At 39.7% G+C, this 15,056-nt stretch overlaps 1 protein-coding gene across 3 annotated transcripts in view; it reads right to left on the reverse strand.

The window, feature by feature from the left end:
* GPR156 (G protein-coupled receptor 156) overlaps positions 1-15,056 on the reverse strand; it is an 89,842-nt gene that overhangs the window by 22,277 nt on the left and 52,509 nt on the right. The window lies entirely within an intron of this gene.

Genomic DNA, 15,056 nt, shown 5'->3' on the forward strand with positions numbered 1-15,056 from the left:
GAAAGCAGGAAATTTGGGAAGGGTTTTTTTTTTGGGTCAAATAGTCTTAAATGAGTTTACAGAGTAATTCAAAGGTTAGAGGGAGATGTGGACAGTCAGGGTGTCAGACAGACCCTGGGTACCAACACAGGCTCAGGACAAGGTAAAATGTGTGAATTGGTTATCTTAAGGGCAAAACCAGGCTTACTTTGGACAGTGATTGATAACAATTAAGAAGGAATATAATTGTATTTAAGAGTTTTAGTCTAAAAAATAGTTTTAGTCTAAATAGTGAATTCTACATAAATTCAATATTTATATTAATAGTCACTTGATAATTATACTTAGTTATACTTTTATTTTAAAATAATAACTAAGGAGGAAAGCATTCCTGTCTATGTACCTGGATTACCTGGCTGACCACTTTAAAGTCCTGAGCCAAGGCAAAACCAGCTATTTAAGGCAGCCTACTTCAATGACGGATGAAGTACTCAGAGGCATTCATTAAACAGTTTGGCAGTGCTAGACTTGCAAACATCATAACCAACAATGGCCCAGCTTGATTACTTCGTGGCTGGGAGCATAATTACATCCCCACACATAAAAACACCAAACCATTGCCCTGGGACTCAGGTCCCAAGTACAGACAACATAGGCCAGTAAGGCCAGTTGAGCTTTACCTTGTCTTGGAGCAAACACCTTGATTTTTTTTTTTCTTCCTCTAAAAATGAGAACGAGTTTCATGTATTCCCCTTCTAAAATGGGGATAACAATAATACATCCCTCTCCCTCCACCAAAGAGTTGTAAGGATTCAATGAGGTAATACAGTATAGTGTGTGGTAGAGTGTGTGGCACAGAGTAAGCATGTAGCCAACATTAGCTAATGATATTATTAATCCCGTCATCTTCAGACTTTAGAAACCTGCAAATCATTTTCCTATCCGCCTTCTTTTCTTTCTTTTTAAAAGATTAATTTATTTGAGAGAGAGAGAGAGTGTGAGTGAGTGGGGGGAAGGGCATAGGGAGAGAATCCTCAAACAGAATCCCCACCAAGTGGGGAGCCCGACTTGGGGGTTGATCCCATGACCCATGAGATCGTGACCTGAGTCGAAACCAAGAGTCAGCGTTCAACCAACTATCTGCACCACCCAGGCACCCTACCTCTCCTGCTTAATCCATTGCCAGTTTCTTTCACTTGTTATTTCAAAATATCTCTGAGTTGTCTCTTACTCTCCGTTCTGGCATGCACGATACAATCATGTTAGGAGCAATGGAAGTAGAATCAGATGTGACAGATGGGAATCCTGGCTCTGCCAATCACAGGTGTGTGACTTTGGGCAAGTCACTTAACTACTCCAGCTTCTTGTCTCATCTGTGTAGATACTATCTTTCATATCCACCCCACAAATTATTGCAAAAATCAAATGAGGTGTGTGGCAAAACTCTTTGCAAGGTGATGCAAAAGTATTAATTTTTAGATTTTTGGTGTAACCTTTAGCTCTCTGTAACACCAGTTTTTTCCTTGTCCTAATATATTTATATATTACTTTCAGACTTAATTTCTTAAAATACTATCCTCATCACTTAGGAAGAGAGCTGCACGTGTATAGATCAATATTACCTTATGTTTCCTGTATCCAAATTTAAAACCTAGCCCTATCCTCTCTACCCTTCATCTCCTCTGTCAATAGGTCTTCAAATCGTAGACTCACGGGGAATAATCGTTACTACTTTGTCTCTTCCCACAAGAAGGGGGATTATGGGGTGAATACTGGCTGCCAAAGCAAGACCAGTGTTAACCAGCAGCTTCACAATGCATTTGTTAAGTAACACTGTAGACAGACCAGTGCTGACACTACTTTAGAAACGGGGTCACTTCTGCCCTGGGACTGGCTCCTCAGTGCGGTCAGAAGCTTGCACATTGGCACAACCACTGGGTGGACTCTTGCAGGACAAATAACTGAGGCTGTTCTTCCCCATGGCTACCCCCAGCATGAGCCATGAATATCTGATGATGATTTCCTTGCCAACCAGCTGCCTGAGTTTCACAGCCACATGTTTGTGTTGTCCAGATCACTGAAGGGTAGGTTTCTTTCTTTATTCTTCTCTTGGGTCCATTTTATTTGAACACCACTTCATAATCCGATCTTCTTCGTGTTATTCAGTACTGCATGCAACCCTGATTTGGAATTTCTCCCCCTCCTGATTTAGTTAGGAGGAACTCAGTTTAGTTGTTTTTGACAAAATATACATTACATAGTCTTCACATCTCAGAAGTTGATGCAAATTCATTTTCTCAATGGACATGTTGTGTACTTATATATGTATATTTTTATATTTTTCATAAAAATTTTTACTTAAAACTTGCGTCGGAGAAAAAATAAATGGAAGATGATTTACCTATTTTGTTTGACACCTGTGAAGTCACTGAAAGGTGAATCATCTCCTATTCAGCAGATGAATTATGTATGCTTGGGAAATGTCTTTGCTACTTTAATAGGAATTCAACCACCAATGTCACTTATATTTTTCTGTTGAACTAAAAGATGAAATCTATACATGTTGAATATTTTAACCAACCACAAACATATAATTTCCACAAAGCAAGAAGATTTCAATATTATAAACTAAATTATAAATATCCAGTTCCATGGAGATTACCTAGGTTGCATTTGTAGAGTTAAAAGCTTGGACTCAGTTACTAGCACTCAGAAACAAAGTGATTTTTTTTTTAAAGGATTATATAGCTATCTCATCTTTTTCTCTTCATTTAGTAATTGGCAATGTAAGATAAAAGCTTTCTTGATTTTCTATTCTCAAGTATGTCTTAATACAAATAGATAAATATCCATCTATATCTACAGAACCTGTATAAACCTGGATTATCATTTCAATAGTCTTTAATGAATTCTGATGCTTATATAACATCTATCAGCTCACAGGTATGATATTTTTTTTAACAATTTACCTTTTTTTTTTTTTCCTTTTTTTAAAAAAGATTGTACTTATTTATCTAAGACAGAGAGAAAGAGCACATACAGGGAGAAGGATCACAAGGAGAGGGAGAAGCTCTCCGCTGAGCAGGGAGCCCGATGTGGGGCTCAATTCCAGGACCCTGGAATTATGACCTGAGCTGAAGGCAGATGCTCAACTGACTGAGCCACCCAGGTGCCCCCAGGTATGATGTTTTAAAAGTCTCTATCAAAAAAAAAAAGTTTCTATCAAATATCGGTTTCTGAACTTAGAGGTTTATTATACCTGCTTTAGAGGACTGACTTGTCATCCTTATCGTTTCTTCTTAATTCTGGTTAAGAACTGAATTTGGAAACATGTCTTGCAAATAGGGTTGAGGGTACTTTTCGTGGCTATTGGAAATTTTCCTAAAATGTCACAGGACCATGGTTTCTAAAATGCTATATGGTGTCATTAAGCTTTAAACATAACTAAAACCCAAGTATGAATGTCTTTCCAAAAATGTTTTTAATAAAGCAGTTAAGATTAAATTGTGCAAGTTAACTGAATTTCTTTTTCAATCCACTGTTTTTGATCCATGCTACAGTGGGATTATATAAATCTACCTCATCTGGAGATATTCCTTTTTTTTTTTTTTTAAGATTTTATCTGTTTATTTGATACAGAATGACAGAGCACAAGCAGGGGGAGAGGCAGAGGAAGAGGGAGAAGCAGGCTCCTCGCTGAGCAGGGAGCCCAACGTGGGGTTTGATTCCGGAACCCTGGGATCACAACCCAAGCCAAAGGCAGATGCCTAACTGTCGGAGCCACTCAGGCATCCCCTAGATATGTACAGATTTATTGTAATATGTTCTTGTGTGTTTCAGCAAATGTGATTATTTTACTACTTTATTTCTAATGTTTTAGATTCAAAATCTAAACCCGATTCAAAATCTAAACCCAATTCAAATTCTACACACCTCAAAGCAATGTTTGTGTGTCTTCTAACCATATATATTCTATCTCTGTATCCTAATGGTGAGAGCAGCTTGACCCTGTTTCTTCCTCACCTGGCTGGGCCGCCATTCTAGACCATCCTAGGAGATTTCATTAGCCTTTCAATCTCCAAAGTTCTAATTCTTTTATCATAATGACTTCACTTTATTTCACTTTTAGATACCCAACTCCAAGGTCACACCTTGGATGTTACCGTGATTCAGAAGGATTCCACTTCAGAAATTTTGAAAAGGAGTATCCCCCTCTCTGATCTCAATGCATTCAAAATTGAACTCTTAGTTTTCTCCCTGGACCTGTTCTTCTCACATTCTTCCCCAGTTCAAACAATGGCAATTCTTTCTTTCTATTTGGTTGGACCAAAAATCTTGAAGTCATCCTTGACTCTTGCTCACCATCCACATCCAATCTGTCATGAAGTCCTATTGGCTCTAACCTTGAAATACATCCAGAATCCAATTACTGACCATCCTTGCTGCCACCACCCTGATCAAAGTCTGACTTTTCTCATTTGGATTATTACCATAACCTCCTAACTGGTCTCCCTGCTTCTACTCTGGAGACTTGCAAAGTCTATTTTCAAGACAGCAGTCATAGCAATCCATTAACGGTAAATCAGATCATGTCACTTCTCTGTTCAGAAGTCTGCAGTGCCTTTCCATTTCACTCAGAGGCAAACTCTGTCTTTACCAGAGTGTACAAGGCTTATATATTTGGTCCTTATTATCTTTCTATCTCATATCCTACTTCTTCCCCCTGCCCACTCTACTCCACACAGGCCTCCTTGCTATTCCTTGAAAATATCAAGCACTTGTGCACTTCAAGGCTTCGAAGTGTCGGTTCTCCCTGTCTAGAATATTCTAATTCATATATTTGCATGGCTCATTCCCTCTATCCTTTTATGTCCTTGTTCAAATGTTATCCTCTCAATCAGGGCTACAACCCCATTTAAAATCAGACTCTTTCTCAGTATTCTAAATCCTTCTTATCCTGTTTTAGTCTATCTCCATCCTACCACAACACTTCTTACTTTCTAAGCTATTACATAACCTACGTATTTATTATTGTTTATTGTCTTCTCCTCCCAATTAGAATTGTTCACTATGTATTCCCATCACTAGAACACTACCTAGCATATTGAAAGCACTCAGTAAAGGGGCGCCTGGGTAGTTCAATTGGTTAAGTGTCTGACTTCAGCTTAGGTGATGATCTCAGAGTCTTAAGATCAAGTCCTGCATTGGGCTCTGTCCTCAGCAGGGAGTCTGCTTCTCCCTCTCCCTCTGGTGCCTCTGCCACTCATGCTCTCTCTCTCTCTCAAATAAAATAAATAAACAAAATCTTAAAAAAAAAAAGAAAGTACTCAGTAAATACTTGATGAATGAATGGATAAGCCCCCTACCCTCCAGCCCTCTCATCTGCTCACTTCTAACACACTTGCTCGCTGACAGCCTGCAGACCTCCAGTTCCCCGGCTCTTCAGTTTTCTCACAGTCCATTAGTACCTCTTCCTTTTTGTACCCAGTGTGAAACCTCTGGTTGGTCACCTGAACTTTTCTCTCTCAGCAACAACCACTTCCTTTTCCAAATAAGCTCCTTTGCTGCATCTGCCTGACAAAACTCCCACCAACATTTCAATCCATTGCCTGCCTTTCTATCCAAGCACCTGTGTGTTGGGGGAGATTTTATAACCTTGCAGACTTGCCACCAAAATCAATGACCTCTAACATTACTTAGCAGGGCTCACTGTACCATTCATTCTATGAGGTATGCTTAACATTTTCTTTGTGAGTGACCCACCTCATTGGATTCACAGAAATAAGAGCATACATATCTGTCTGGATGATACCCTTGGTCTAGGTTTGGTGCCCTCCTCTAAGGCTTTATAACACCCCAGGGTATATGTGCATCAGTACAGTTGTCATATTATCAGCTTTTTATGTTTGTCTCCCTAGACAGTTTCTAAAAAGCCAGGCTGTTTCTTATTCATCTGTATCTCAGCTGCTAGTACAGTCTTTGCAAAATGGCAAGTTTTCCATAACCATTTGTTGAATGAATGAATTCTTTAATAGATATGAAAGGCCCATCTTCCTTTCTCTGTCCTCTTTCCTAATCTCATTTTTCCTTGGCAATGCTCTCCTCTGTTAGGCAGAAGGATGAGGCTCTCATCCTTCCAAAAGGGTGCCAAATGGCTCAACAGTAGCAGAGATATCTGATAGAGCAAAGTCCAGAGTTGGTTCAATGTGCGTTAAGACAAAAGGGGTACATTCTGGGTTATGGTAGGAGTTTCAGGAAGCTGCTCTTGGAATGGCTAAGATCTTCCTGGCATTACTAAAAACGAAAGGGCCGAGATATTTTGGGTGCCATGGACTTCCACAGACACTGGGTTTTGACAAATCTCTGCACCCCAAACTGTCACTGAAAAGCCTTGTCATTTAGGTGATCCACTTCTTTGCTTCCCGACTCAGCATGGTGCTGAGGGAGTCTAAAAATAAATGAAAGAAAGAATCCAAACAGGATGCTTGTGAAGATTTTTGCTCACCCATTCTCTTTGTTTCTAGGAAAGTGCAGCGTCTTGGGGATGTGTATATTCATATATGCACGCACACATATGTGTTTACTTGTCTCCAATGAAATCAGACCACTTGAAAGATTCCTTTCCATTGGCTGAATCCCTCCTGGAGAATTCCCCCAGGAAATGCTTTTGTCCAATATGTCTCTTACATCATGTGTCGAGGGCTATGGAGGCCCAGTGATATGATGACAGCCCTTGTCAAGCAGCTGATGGATGAGACCTCATCTTCACGACCACACAGACTACAGTCTCAGCTGACATCTGCTCAGAGGTTAACAACATGCATCCTATTCCCTGAATTCAGAAAATCTGCTGATCTTGGATTGATTTGCTGCTTGTAGTGAGGCTAGGACACATCCTTCTCTTTACATCCTTGCAGCCACTATATTCTGTAGCAAGCTAAAACACTCGGGCCTGCCTCTCGTCCAGGGTGGGCCTGGCCTCTAAATCTGCCTGCTTTCCTGTAGTTATAAGTGCTTGCACAGCTTTGTTTTACATGGAGAGAGCGAGCTCCTACCGCTCTCCTGTCAGTTCAGGCCTGCAGCCGTTGAAGCTAGAGATGAACTAGAAGAACAAAGACATTGTCCCTGCAGGACAGCTAAGTGATTAACAGAGGCTGGACTTGATGACATCTACTTTCCTTTCCAGCTCTCCCCTTCTCAACTTATTACGGAGGCAAGTTTTTTCCATGACTGTTAGCTTATTAATAAGCCCAACTTTGTATCCCTGCCTCTCTACCTTAAGCAGGATGACAGGCTGACCTGGTTATGAGAGATGCTTTAGAATTTACATCTCGATCAATCAATCAATCAGTGGATCCGTCAATCACCAAAACGTGTAGCTACTGAGTGCGAAAGAAAACCTGTTAATGATGCCGCCTCCAAGCTCCTCTTTAGCAGGGGTGACCTCAGTGTTTCCATGTTTTATTAGTTATTATCTTTTTGATGATCTTTCTGTGTCAAACACATGTTAATTCAACAATTCCTAAATATCTGTCTGTTAAAGTATGAAGAACTGGAGCTAGGAAGGCAAATGAGGTACAATTCCTGTCCTCAGCTCATTCGGACACCACATCCCTGGTTTCTGACTTTTTCACTGCAAAGACAATTTGCTTACTCTGTCTTTTCTCCTTTAGAATAGAAGGGCATTTTAATTTAATATTAGCAGTTGTTGGGACCCCTGGGTGGCCCAGCGGTTTAGCGCCGCCTTCAGCCCAGGGTGTGATCCTGGGGTCCCGGGATCGAGTCCCACCCTGGGCTCCCTGCATGGAGCCTGCTTCTCCCTCTACCTTTATCTCTCTCTCTCGTGAATAAATAAATAAAATCTTTAAAAAATATATTAGCAGTTGTTTTCTCAGTATCCAGTGGGCCATTTAATAAAACCTATATATATGAATGTATGCTCATTATAAATATGTGTATGTGACTATGCACATAAATTTCCAGAGAACAAATTTCAGAATACACAGCTCTCCTAGACTATATAAATAGGCAAAGGATCACTTAAACAAATGCATCCTTACAAATATTTATAACCTGAAATATGGAAATTTAGATATAAGGGTAAATACCTATTACTTCATTTTTACCAGCTCACATTTAGGACAGGAATGAAAAGGCATACTGATAGATTAAAGACAAGCTTGTGATCGGGGGGCGGGGGGAACAGCCTGAAAGAGTACCTTTACTAGAAAGGAGCTTGTATGGCTTTAATTAGCAGTACTATGGCCACATTCCACCACGATTTAAAAAAAGATTAGTTTCTAAATATATTTTTGCCATGGCTCGTGCAATTGTAGTATATTTTAAATGTGTTTTAAAACGCCAAGGGGGAAAGCGCTAGAAACACTAAAATCCTCTTCTCTCCTATAACCTCAGACCCTAGAGTGTAGGCATGTATTGTAATTTTATGAAGCAGTGATTTCAACTTCCTTTCTCCCCTTAGCTGTGGGGGAAGGCCTTGAGCAGTTCCTAGCCGGAGACTTGTAGCCCTTCCCAAGGGCACAGCAGATGCCCTGATTTTAAGTAGAGCATAAAGCATAAGCACAATTGGCCCCACGAAACATCCAATCACAGAGAGTCTCCTGTAAACCAAAATATTATCTATTGTCTACCAGGTGACATGTAAATTGATGTCTTTGAGGGACAAAATATTTGCCAGCCATGCTGGGAAGGTTTCCTTTCTCTCCTTTTGCTTCTTTCAGGTCCTCAGGATTGTGGCAGGAGAACTTGGGGCCTTGGTGAGTCTGAGAGGAAACATGGGCAGGTATGGCTGCTGGAATCACTCCCTGTTGGGCCAGAATCTGGGAATTCTTGACGCTGGGACTGGGTTGTAATTACCTAGCTTTCTCCATTAGTACCTGCTGTAGGACCCTAAGCCTAGTGGAAACTTACTGTTTGTTATCCTGGATAAATCATTAGAATTAGAAGGCTCTTAGAGGTCTAGTACTTAAAAGAGCTAAAAAGGAAGACTGCTAGCAAGGTGCAACTTGCTTTTTCCCTACCACTCTGCCCCCAGGAATTGCCTAGGATAGGCTTTGAGTCTGAGGGTCATGAGGAATACCACTTAACCCAGTGATTGGGCCCGACTTTCTCATTTTACAAGGAAGGGACCTGCATGGCAGTTTTACAGCCAGATAGGGACTACAATGGGACAGCTAATGCAGATGTCCTGACTCCTGGTTCCCTCCAGTATTCTTTTACTTCCCCCCCTAGGTTACTCTGGCCACCCGGGACCCTGTGTCCATCCTACTGATAATGAATTTTGCCAGGGGCCTTCTTGACCCTGGCTTCTAATGTCCAGCAGTAGCATGTGTGGTAGGCCAAGGGTTTTTACCTGCCTCCTCAACAAGCCCCTTCAAAGGCTCCATTGGCTGGCATTTATCGTCAAGAAGATAGAGAGGAAATCCTGAGTACTCTGCAGTGCCTTCTGCTGGGCTTTGCCTGCCCTTTCCAGTTCTGAGTGCTAGCCTGAACCTTGGACATTGGCAGGGCTCCCTTCATGGCTCCTGACTTTACCTTCTGGCTGGAATCCCAGACAACAGGTTGGGGGAGGTGTTACAATGGGTTTTGGGCTCTTGGTTTCCATCATTGCCTAGAGTCTCCAAGTTTTCGTCCCAGCAGGGCCTGGAAGTGCCTGCCCTAGGCGTGATAGGAGTTGTGTGTTCTGTCCTGTAATCTGATGTGAAAGGAACAACTGTTAGAGAATCTGTGTGTGTTTAAGCAGCTTTTGTGGATTAACGCTGAGGTCATCATGATGTAGTGGGAAAAGCATGGGGTTTGAAATCAGACTGACTAGATTGACTAGCTGTGTCTGGTGGGTGATTTGTCTAACTATGCTGAGGTGGTTTCCTTATCTGAAAATGGGAAAAATAATATTTATCCTCTCCAGTGCCATAAAGGTCAGAGATAACATATCTAAAATAAAAAGTACATAAGAGGCCTGTAATAGAAAGTAACACCTTTATGAGTTTGAAGTACTGAAGGATCCTGAAGTACCTCTGAATCATCAAAAATCACATTGTAGTTAGAATCATTTGAATGTATGTTTTTTCTATATTTTAGAATATTGACAATGATATGGAATAATATTAAAAAGAGTAGCGATATTGATTATATATTTAATATTTGCTAGGCAGTTGCTAAGGGCTCTACACACACTATCTAATGCAATCTTCACAGAATTCTGAGATACACAGCGTCATTACCCCTACTTTTACATAGAGAGATGGGATTCAGTTCAGCAAAGTTCAATAAGGTGATCAAGTCACATGCCTAGTAAGAGACAGGGCTGGGATTTGAAGTAGAGTTTGATTCCAGAGCCTGTCTTCTTTCACCATTGACACATTTAACGTTTTGTAAACATTGTGAAGGAGCAATCCTTATACTCCTTTGTCTGCTTTCCCACTGAGGCCTTTCCAGGAAAGGTTTCCCTTCTCTCTCCCCATGTGGGAAGCTGCTGAGGAGGAAGCTTTCACCTACCTCTCCACCCCAGAACCCACACTCCCCTAGGTGAGGAGGGGTGAGCACCCAAACTGCAGAGAGGCTAACAGGCCTGGGACAAGTTCTTCTACCAACTGGTCTCCTAAGTAGAAATCTCCACTCCTCTCTTCTCCTTCCCCACCTCTCCCAGGCCCCCATTTCACATCATGTCAAGGAGGGCTTTCTAATTAGGCTTTCACCACAATCCCTGTGCTTTCTTTTCCTCAAAAAACTTTTAATTTTGAAATTATCTGAGACTAATAAGAAGTTGCAAAACAGCTTGACCCTTAACCCAGCTTCCTCCAAAGACAACATCTTACATAACTAGATTACATTATCAAAACCAGGAAATTGACAGTGGTGCAATGCTCTGAGCTAAAGTATAGACTCTTTTTGAATTTCACCAGTTTTTACATGTGTTCTGTGTGTGTGTATATGTGCGTAGTTCTATGAATTTATCATATATACAGATTAATGCAACTACCACCATAATCAGAGTACTGAACTGTTTCATGTGCAAACAAAACTACCATCAAACTATCCCTTTATAGTCATACCCTTCCCCCAGCTATAACCTCTGGCAACCTATCATCTGTTCTTTATCACTACAAATTTATCTCTTGAGCATATAATATAAATAGAATCATACAGTGTGTAACCTCCTGAGATTGACTTCTTTTATTGAGCATAATACCTTTGAGATTCATCCAAGTTGTAGCAATGTATTAATAGCTTGATCCCTTTTATTGTTGGGTAGTGTTCCATTGTATGGATGCACCACAGCTTATCCATTCACCCATTAAAGGATGTTTGGGTTGTTTCTATTTTTTGATTATTAAAAATAAAACTGCTATAAACATTTGTTTTTGTGTTTTCAGTTTTCTAGGAGTAAACAGGAGTATTATTTCTGAATTACACAGTGAGCACATGTCTGATTTTATACAAATCTGCCAAACTGTTTTCCAAAGAACAGTACCATTTACTAGGTAAATACCTAGTAGTGCAGTTGCTGGGTCATAGGTTAGCTTTACTTTTTAGTTTCTTGAGGAACTCCATGCTGTTTTCCAGAGTGGCTGTACCAGCTTGCATCCCATGAACCGTGTAAGAGGGTTTCCCTTTCTCCACATCCTTGCGAACATTTGTTGCTTCCTGACTTGTTAATTTTAGTCATTCTGACTGGTGTGAGGTGGTATCTCATTATGGTTTTGATTTGTATTTTCTTGATGCCAACTGATGTTGTAGTCTCTGAATTCTTATCAAGCATCTCCTATGTGCCAGACGCTATAGCAGGTGATAGGAAATAAACAAAACATTGTATTTGACTTGGAGGACTCAATTTGTAGCAGAGGAAATGGAGAACTGTATGGGTAAATATGATTATGAAGCAATGCAGTAAGTAATATAGGTATATATAAAGTGCTATGGCATTGATAAAGGAACTGCCTTAGAACAGTGATTCTTAGATTTCAAATTGGTTAAGAATCACCTGAAGAGTTTGTTAAAATACAAATCTGGCCATCATCCCCTAGGGTTTCAGATTCACTAGGGTCTAGGGTAGGGCCCCAAGAATTTGTATTTTTAACAAGTTCCCAGAGATACTGATGCTCCAGGACCCACAGTTTGATGGATAAGAGTTTGTCTTAAAGGATAAATATAAGTTTGTGAGGTGAAAAATGAGAAGAGTCATGAAACAAGGAAGAGCATAAACAAAGTCATGGTGATAAAAGTAGTGGTGTTCTCAAGAAACAGTTACTATCTTGTATAATGAAAGCACAACTTACTTTAAAGGGAATAAGCAGAAATTGTAGATTAGGGCCAGACTACAAAAGATCATAAATGCTTATCTAAGGAGTTGTATATGCAGTAGAAGTCTATGTTTGAAAACAGGTCTATGTTTGTGGAAAAAATGCTGGCAAGAGAGCAGTAGCTCAATTGGAAATGGGCTAGATCAGCTAGGGGGCTACCACAATAACCCAGATGGAAAGTAGATCAGGGCTACACTTGGGCATTGGAGATGGGCAACAGAAGACAAACAGATATTTGAGAAGTTAACATCTAAGAATTGGTGACTAACTGAATGTATGGGAGACCAAGGAAGCTAGAATGAGGAGTGGATGGATGGTAATGTTCTTAACTGAGATAGGAACTACACAGTGGTAGAGCAAGATTAATGGTGAAGTTTGAGTCTGGTTTTTGGTCACTGAATTTGAATTGACTAAGGAACATCCATCTGAAAATATCAACTGTAAAGTTAGCAAATGGGATTTGAAAGAGGCAGGGTTTGGGTATATATTGCAAGAAGGGTTAAGGCCAGGGGAGGGATATAGCTTAAAAGTGAATGAAGACTGGAACTCAGGGTGATAGCAATATTAAATGGGTAGATGGAGTGCAGGAGCCAGTGGAAGCAGCTAAGGAGGAAGCAGAGGGTAAGTCAGGACATTCGTGTATGGTAAAGTTAAGGAAAGAAGCTTTCAGAAAGGAGGAACAGAGGAGATGGTTAAGTGTTATATGGCTTGAGACTTACTAGGATGACGTCTAAAAAGAGATCAGTTAGTTTAATGACCTCAGCAAGGGTCATTTCAGTAAAATCAAGGCAACGAATGGGAGGTGAGAAAGTGGAGGTGGCTAGTAAAAGGCCACTCTTTTTTTTTTTTTAAGGCCACTCTTTTAAGAGGCTTGGTGGTAAGAGGAGGGAGAGGCATGACCAAGGGAAAACTTTCTTCTAGAGGACTTCAAAAATCTCAAGAGGAACATCAACAGTTTCCAGCAAGTAGTCAGTATTCATTTGTTGACCTAACTTGAAATATGCAAAACACAGAACTATTTGAGCAACTTCTGATCCATTTACTGGGAACAATTTCAGTGTGGTAATCACTCTCGTATCTTTCTCAATAAATTCAGGGGCACATAATTAGTTTAGTCTTATTGTCTTTTGGTCTCTGACCACTCCCTGTGGCCTATATTAGCAGCAAAAGATTCCACTGTTATTCTAGCTTCTTCTTTTTAATCCATTTAAATAATCCTCTTATGTATTTTGGACTCTCTTCAAAGGTGCTTCTCAAAGTCCTTTTTCCTATTTCATACCTAACCTGACAAACTCTGTGGGCTCCCTGCTTTCCTCTGGGGAGCATTCTACATTCTTTGAGAGATGTCATTTTCCCTCCACGGTGACTGTCACATTTTTAAGTGCTTGGATTTTTTTTTTCTTTTTTCTTTTCAGTTACTCTTTCCCTATACTTCCAATAAAGTCTCTTAAAATAGGCTTCAATCTCCTTCTGACTTTCAAAAGCCTAAATTTCAATTTTCTCCTAGTTAATACTTACATTTTGTCATAGTTTCCTTTTGAACATTGAATAGTTGAGATAAATTTTCTGGGCTTATGGATTTAATTGTGCTATGATTAGTCACATTTATTGGCTTACCAATGGTTACCTCATAAGATCTACTTCCAGACAGTAGGCAAGAACCACAGCCAGGACATTTTTGGTGTCCTTGGTTTAAAACTTCCTATTATAGGAAAAATCCTATTTTAAAAAATCCTTATTAAAAAGTTCACCTCTGCCTCTTGACCTGATTAGGCTTTCTACAATTCACATTTAGTTCAATTTCTAAAAACTGACATAATTTCTAAGCCTTTAACATTTCTATATTGGTATCATCAAGTTGGTTATCTAGTCTATAACACTGATTGCCAAACATTAGAATCACCTAGAAAGAATTTTTTTTTTAAACACTGGTATTCCACCCACAGATATTTTGATTTAACTGATCTAGAGTGAAACATGGGCATTAGGATTTTTTAAAGCTCCTGAGGAGATTCTAATGTGAGCCAACTTTGAGAAATCACTGGTTTAAGTATATTCCTAAGATAAATAATCTAAGTTTAAAAATTGTCAAAGGATTTGAATAAATATTTCTCCAAAGAAGATATTCAAATGGCCAATAAGTAATGAAAAGATGCTCAACATTATTAGTCATCAGGGAAATGCAAACCAAAACCACAAGGATCTGAGTAAAATCAAAACCATAAAACCCCTTTATATCCATTAGGATGGTGATAATGAAAAAGACAGATAATATTAAGTGTTGGCAATGATGTGGAGAGATTGAAACCCTCATACATTGTTGGTGAGACTGTAAAAAGAACTATCACTTTGGAAAGCAGTTCAGCACTTATGTAAATATATTATAACCCAACAATTCCACCTCTAGGTATAAAGGATAACATGTACACACAAAAACTGGTACATTAATTTTCATAGTAGCATACTATTCATAATGACCAAAAAGTGGAAACAACCAAATATCTACGAAATCATGAATGAAAAAACAAAATATGGAATATCCATTTAACAGAACATTATTCAACCATAAAAATGAATGAAGTACTGTCTCTATGGATGAACCTTGTCTTGTAATCATTATGCTAAGATGATGCTAAGGGACAGAAGCCAGGCACCAAGGGCCACATGTTGTATAATTCCAATTATATGTATTGTTGAGATTAGACAAATCTATAAAGGCAGAAAATAGAGCAGTAGTTGCCAGAGGCTTGCAGG

The sequence above is a fragment of the Canis lupus genome, chromosome 33 (genome assembly GCF_003254725.2).
Source record: "Canis lupus dingo isolate Sandy chromosome 33, ASM325472v2, whole genome shotgun sequence".
Lineage (NCBI taxonomy): Eukaryota > Metazoa > Chordata > Mammalia > Carnivora > Canidae > Canis > Canis lupus.